At 35.2% G+C, this 7,859-nt stretch overlaps 1 non-coding gene across 1 annotated transcript; it reads right to left on the reverse strand.

Annotated features, from left to right (window-relative positions):
* Nucleotides 1–849: 849 nt before the first annotated feature.
* Nucleotides 850–956, reverse strand: LOC138815704 (U6 spliceosomal RNA). The gene has a single exon (XR_011368423.1). It is a non-coding gene; the product is annotated as a U6 spliceosomal RNA (small nuclear RNA).
* Nucleotides 957–7,859: the final 6,903 nt, after the last annotated feature.

Raw genomic sequence — 7,859 nt, forward strand, 5'->3', positions numbered from 1 at the left:
CACCTCTACAAGTACACGCCCCTCCCCACTTCCCCTGCCTAAATTGTAAAGTTCAGTTTTCAACATAGTGTCTTGTGCATCTCATTGTTACAATGGGTCAACCTGAATCCCTATTTCAGCATTTTGCTTTTTTCCTTCCCCTCCCCCAAATTACAGGAGCGTATATACAAGAGGTGGGCACACCAAATTCAAATACAGTGAAAACAGGGGTTATAGCATGGGGGAGGAACATATAAAGAAACAAAAAAAATCACATAGCCTGTTATAAGTACGTTAGAACAATAGCAAGGAAGAAAACAAAAACAGTTGTGTTCCTATTTGGGGGTTCATTTCCCTTAACAACATCTTATCTGGTCATATGTGCATAGATTTTGACCTTTTCTGCTTATCCCAGTTATATTAGTTATTAAAAATTAGGGAAACCCTGTGACCTATGTTTCTTTGGACTTGGCTTACATCACTTAATAATTTTTTTCCAAGTCTTTCCATTTTCTAACAAATTGGGTCATGCCATACTTTCTCATGGAGGCATAGAATTTCATTGGTATAAATAGCACATGTTCTTGATCTATTTATCTGATGAAGGGCATTGGGGTTGGTTCTATATCTTAGCTATCTTAAACAATGCTGCAATAAATATAATTGTGATGGCAGTTTTAGTACCGTCTTGTTTGTGATCTTTTGGGTAAATGCTCAAAAGTGGGATTGCTGTGTCATAGGGGAGTTCTATGTGAAGTCTTTTGAGGAACCTCCATACTACTTTCCAAAGTGGTTGAACAAGTTGACACTCCCACCAAGAGTGCAGTACAGTTAACTCGTGGCCACATCCCCTCCAGCATCTGTTGTTGTGAAAGTAGGTAATGGTACAGGAATTTGCCTGCAATCCTTGCACAGGGGTCATTCAAATCTTCTCTGTATAGTTCCAATGTTAGAGTAAGTGATGCTGAATGGAACATAGAACATGTTTTATATATAAAATGTAATTGATTTTCTTAAACTAGACAATTCAACAAAAAGTAAGTTTAAAAGAATTTTCATGAAACTTTAGAACCATGTACTTCTTAAATAAGCACACATTTAAGACTAAAATCAAGATTGACATGTCAAAAACAAAATAATTCCAGATATTTGTTGTTCAAGAGATGTGTAGGAGGAGGAATTAAATTATTCTATACAAGGCACCTGTCATAATGAACACTGCAGCAAGTGTTAAGTTTTGTTAAAAGTTTTAATGGTTTAAATATATTTAATTTTGGGAATTTGCTTATATATGCTAAAACAAGGACTGTTTGGCAGGTAATAAAACTTTTCGATAAAATATTTAAGATTTATGGTAACAACAGACATATGCTACTATGAATGTATATTTAAGAGTTTATAGGAACATTACTAATCAGAAGTTGCCAAGTCTTTATGTAAAGGAGCAGAATAAAGAGTTAAGACTTTGTTATCTACACAGTTTCTGTTAAAACTATAGGGCTTCCTTATTTTATTTTATGTTTTTTTAATTTTTTTGGGTCCGGTCGTGGGGCCTGAACTATGGTCCTGGGCGCTCTCCCTCAGCTCTTCAGCTCAAGGCTAGCATTCTACCACTTGAGCCACAGCGCCACTTCCGGCTTTTTTCTTTTTGCTTATGTGGTGCTGAGGAATTGAACCCAGGGCCTCAAGCATGCAAGGCAAGCTCTCTACCACTGAGCTACCTTCCCAGCCCCTGGCTTCCTTATTTTATATGTTAGCAAGGAACAAATGATGATATAAGACATATACAAATGATTAGATGAGCCATAAAGAGTAATCTTAGTGGGTAACTTTAAAGATTACTCATAACCTAAAAACCTCTTGTTGAATATCATAACCTTAGCCCATTTTAAATTACAGGGATATGAGAAAATAGTAAAATCTAATAGGTAATACCCTTCAAATACTGAAAACACTGATAATTATTTTAGTTTTTATTTTAATCATTAATATTTTGATTGGTTTTCCTTATTTGTAGCATTGTTTTCCTTGTAATATAATACAACTTTTTGAAAGTCGTTATTAGGAGGTACATTGAGAAGGTTACTGGGATGGCCGAACCATTTTTTATAGGGCATGTGAATTTACAAAGAGGAAAATTAAGAACAAAATATTTATTTTAAAAAAATGATTAAGTAGAGTCTGAATCAGGAGTGTTGATAAATATACACACCTAAAACCTTAGCCCTAGGCTGAAGCAGTGGTATTACAGAGTTGAAGCCACAAAAGTGAGAGACTGTGTTTTGTGTTGTTTTATATTTTGATTTTTCTGGTCATGGGGCTTGAACTCTGGGTCCTAGGTGCTCTCCCTCAGCTCCAAGCTAGCGCTAACACTTGAGCTACAACACACTTCCATCTTTTTTTGGCTTATATCATGCTGAGGAATCAAACCCAGTGCATGCAAGGCAGGCACTCTACCACTGAGCCACCTTCCCAACACCTGAGAGACTGTGTTTTAAAAAATCATCTAAACAATAATTGCTTTCTTCTTTGGGATATGTAATGAAATATATTAATATCTTTTTATGTCTTTGTGAATTGTCATACTACTAACTTCATCCACTTTATCCTTTTCAAAGTGATGAAATATTTCTGAGAATTTGCTTCTGTGAAGATTGTTTTTGCATTTATAATTTCTCCTGAATCATTTTTATTTTTATCAAAATAACTTTATATTTCATGTTAATGGGTTAACATACATCAAATACCTCCAAATGTACATGTAAAGTCTAAAGATAGCAGTATGAATATTCTCATACAGCTCTTGTTTATCTGTTATGCACTTTCAGTATTGTGATATTTCTCTTTCTCTTTCACTCTCTCATTTCCTCTCTTTATCTTTCATGCTCCATGTCTGGTACTTACAATTTCTGCTGGTCTACTATTATTCTTCAGAATCCACTGGTGTTGTGGAAAAATGATAGCGACCATCAGTTACCCTTGCATTCTTTAAGAGTTATAATAGTGACATGATGTTATTCTTTCCTATTCTAAATGGCAAAACAACAGATCTAGGAATTCCTTTTCACTTTTACTACTATTACAAATTTTATCTCATAAGAATCATTGAGACGTTAGGATACTTTTAACCTCTGACCTAAAAGTTCTCTTTCTTTTACAAACCAATTTTTCTTCTATTATCAGTGAATACATATAATGAAAACAATGCTAACCTATGCAAAGTAGACCGAAGGTATTCAGGGATGAAAAACAAGGTTAATGGGGGAAGTGAGTACAAAAGATGTCTATCATACAACAAATACCCTCAGAGCAGTTTATCATGTACACATTGTGAGAGTGGCAATATGCTGGGAACTATAGATTGAATCACTGAACAACTGATATATATATATATATGCACATATATTTATATATGTATATTTATTTGTATATGAATATATGTGTGTATATGCCCGTCTATATGTAGACATGCATGTTACTATACACAAAAATACACACATACCTATACACATGTATACATGCACACATAGAGAAGGACACATAGCTACAGACAACACAAGTTTCACTAGTTGTTGAATATGCCTTAGACAGAATGCTTGGAACCAAATATCTTTTAAAACCAAATATCTCTTAAAATGGTTTTGACAGATTCAATTTGCAAAATGCAGTACAAGTGATAGCAAGTCACTCAGAAATCTCAGTAAGAAAACCTCATATGGCATCTCCCTGCTCCCCAGGGAATGTTGTTCTTGTAGACACGCTCAATAAACAAAGTAGCAAGAAAATACCCGGTACAGAATAAAGTTATAAGGCTTTAAATGACATTCTTCCTTGAGCTCTTTTCCAACAGCCAGCATCAATTCCTAAGCAGAAGTGTGAGTTCTGAAAAGATGGGAGCTCAGCTCAACATTTCACCAACCCATTTGAAAAGTCTTATGTGAGGAATACTTACTGAGGTCTTGCTGATTTCCTAGCTAAGAAAATAAGAAAAAAAGAAACTATTTTAATGCATTAAAATTTGAGAATAATTTGTAACCTGTCAATAAATGTGTAGAACACAATTATAACAAAATGAAAAAAAGTGATGTGAATATTATTTATGTGCTCTTGGACTTGGCGAGTGATTTTAGGTGTATCTATACAAGTAGAATCAGCATAAATCAAGCCAGCAATTCTTCATTTAAGATACAAGGAATGGATACAGGTTGACCCATTGTAACAATGAGATGTACAAGACACTCTATCAGATGCGGGGGGGTGTGTAGAAAAGGGTTGGGGGGGTGGAAGGAAGGGACGGTATGGGAAAAAACAAGGAGAGGATAAAAATGCTCAGTAAGAAATGTACTCATTACCTTATTTATGTAACTGTAAACCCTGTGCACAGGACATTTACAATAAAAATATGTATTAGAAAGATACAAGGAAAATTTCTGTACATATAGGAAGTTGTATTTGTCACACAATATCAGTAAGGTATTGGTTTTAGGCATATTAAAATTTTTCATGCTCAAATTCTGTACATGAACACAGTATATTATTTACATTTGAATCTGCCCTGAACCTAGTGCAGTGTAATTGCTATGAAAATTTTTACTACATTCTATGTTTGTAATGAAAAATAAAATCATATCTATTCATACAATTTTTTCAGATAATATTTTATTGTGAAAATATAGTAAACAGTGGGCCCAATTACATGTGCAAGGAAATGAGTATATTTCTCATCAAGCTTTTTTGCCTCCTCCTTTGTTTCCCCTTCCCATCCCTTCCCGTCCCCCCACTCCCCCTCCCTTTAATCCCCCCCCTAGCCAAAGTTGTAAAGTTCGTTTTTCGACATAAATCTTGTACATCTCATTGCTGCAATGGGTCCTCATTTGATTTTTCCCTTCCCCTTCACAAATTATACCAACATAAAATACAGTGAAAGCAGGGGTTATACCTTGTGGAAGGGACATACAAAGCAAGAAAGAAATCATTTTATAAATTTGTTAGAAACAATCATAAGAAAGAAAAACATTTGAATCCTTACTTTCGGGTACATTTCGCCAAACATCAACTTATCTGAACGTTTCCGCTTGTCTCAGACATATACTAGGGATTGCAAGTAAGGGAAACCAAGGGAACTATGTTTCTTTGGGCTCGGATTACTTCACCTAATATACTTTTTCCAATTCTTTCTGTTTCCTAACAAATGTGGCAATGTCATTATTTCTGATGGAAGCATAGAATTCCATTGGGTATATAGACCACATTTTCTTGATCCATTCATCTACTGAGGGGCCTCTTGTTTGATTCAATATCTTAGCTATGGTAAATAATGCTGCAATAAACATAGTTATGATGGTAGCTTTAGTATGGTTTTGTTTGTGATCTCTTGGGTAAATGCTCAAAAGTCTGATGGCTAGGTCATTGGAGAGCTCTTTGTAAAGTCTTTGAGAAACCTCCATACTAATTTCCAAAGTGGCTGAACAAGTTTACACTCCCACCAACAATGCAGTAAGGTTCCCTTCTGTCCTCATCCCTTCCAGCATCTGTTGTTATTAGAGATCTTGATTATAGCCATTGTATCTGGGGTGAGGAGGTATCACGATGTGGTTTTGATTTGCATTTCTTTTCTGGGTAAGGATGTTGAGCGTTTCTTCATGTGTTTACTGGCCATCCTTCTTTCCTATTCACAAAAGATTCCCTTTAAGTTTTTAGTCCATTGATTTATGGGGAAGTTGTTTCTTTGAGGATTTGTTGTTGGGGGATTTAATATTTTTGAGATCCAGGTATACTTTAGATATGAGGCCCTTGTTCTTTGTATGGCTAGTGAAGATCTCCCAATCCCTAGACCTTCTACTGATCGTGCTAGCTATGTGTTTGACATGCAGAAGTTATGCAATTTAATGCAATCCCATTTGTCCATCCTTTTTTTTTGTTTTTTTTTTCTCTTTCTGGGTCTCTTTAAAGAAAATATTGGTTTGTGCAAAGGAGACCTAGGGTTCTCTTACTCCATCCTTTAAAGTTTTCAGAGTGTCTGCTTTGACTCTGAGGTATTTGGTCAATTTGGAGATGATTCTGGTGCAGGGTGATATATAAGGATATAGATTTTGTTTTCTAAAAGTAATTTACCAATTTTGCAAGCACCATTTACTAAAGAGGCTGTCTTTCTTCCATTATACTTTTTGGCTTCTTCATTGAAGATTACAGTGTTCTAGGTCTGTGGATTCATTGCTGGGTTTTCAATTCTATTCCATTGGTCCTGAGGTCTGTTCTTGTGCCCGTAACAAGCTGTTTTGAATATTATAGCTTTGTAGTAGAGTTTAAAAGTTTGTATTGATATTCTTCCAGCACTATTCTTTCTGTTAAGGATTGCTTTTGCTATTTGGGTCTTTTAATTGTTCCATATGAATTTTTGCATTGCGTCTTCTATTTCCTTGAAGCATCTGGTAGGAATATCGATAGGTATTGCATTGAATTAGTAGATAGCCTTGGGAAGTATTGCCATTTTCACGATGTTTATCCTTCCAATCCAGGAACATGGGAGATTTTTCCACTATCGAATTTATGTTTTGATTTCCTTTTTCAAGTTTATGAAGTTTTCATCACAGAGATCCTTAGCTTCTTTGGTTAAGTTACTTCCTAGGTATTTTATTGTTGTGGAGCTATTACAAATGGAGTTGCTTTCCTGATTTCAGCCACACTTTTCTCATTGTTGGAATAGAGAAAAGCCACTGATTTTTTCAGGGTTAATTTTATACCATGTTACATTGCCAAAGTTTAGAATCAGCTTGAAATACTTGGGTGTGGAGACTTTGGTATTCATTAAACACAAGCTAATGTCATCTGCAAAGAGGAAGAGTTTTATTTCATCTTTCCCTATTTGGATCATTTTTATATTTGCCTCTTTTCTTGTTGCTGTAGCTAGTCATTCTAATACTAAATTGAAGAGAAGTGGAGAGAGCGGACATCCTTGTCTTGTTCCTGAGTTAAGAGGAAATGGCTTTAGTTTTTCACCATTAAATTTTATGCTGGCTGTAGGTTTTTGTCATATACAGCCTTTATTGCATTGAGGAATGTTCCCTGGAATCCTAATTTTTCCAGAACCCTCATCACAAAGGGTTATTGAACCTTGTCAAATGCTTTTTCTGCAACTATTGAGATAACCATGTGGTTCTTATCCTTGCTGTTTGTGATGTGATGAATTATACCAGATTATTTGGTTATATTGAACCAACTTTGCATCCCTGAAATGAATCCTGTTTGATCCTGGTGTATGATACTTGGGATGAATTGTTCAAGTCAATTGGCCAAAATTTTGTTGAGAAGTTTTGCATCAATACTCATCAAAGAAAGAACAAAGAAATGGGTCTATAGTTCTCTTTCTTTGATGAGTACCTGCCTGGTTTGGGGATGAGGGTTATGATGGCTTCATAGAATGAGTTCGGTAATGAACTTTCTCCTTCAATTTCATTAAAGAGTTGAAGGAGTATTGGTGTGAGCTCTGACATGAAGGCCTTGTAGAATTCCGCTGTAAATCCACCTGGTCCTGAGTTTTTCTGAGATGGGAGGTCTCTTATTACTGTGTCTATTTCAATGCTTGATATGGGCCTGTTAAGCTGGTTTAACTCATCTTGGTTTACTTTCAGCATTACAATATTTGCTAGGAAAATGTCCATTTCTGCCAGGTTCTCTAACTTACTAGTATAAAGGTTTGATAAATATTCCGTTATAATGTTCTGAAGCTTGGTTTTTTCTGTGGTGATGTTTCCATTCTCATCTCTGAGTTTATTTATTTGAGTGTATTCTCTTCTTTTTCTCATAAGATTTGCTAAGGGTCTGTCAAATTTGTTAATATTTCAAAGTACCAATTCTTTATCTTTTTGATTTTTTATGTT

This window comes from Dipodomys merriami, unplaced genomic scaffold (genome assembly GCF_024711535.1).
Source record: "Dipodomys merriami isolate MVZ:Mamm:240054 unplaced genomic scaffold, mDipMer1.0.p SCAF_66, whole genome shotgun sequence".
Lineage (NCBI taxonomy): Eukaryota > Metazoa > Chordata > Mammalia > Rodentia > Heteromyidae > Dipodomys > Dipodomys merriami.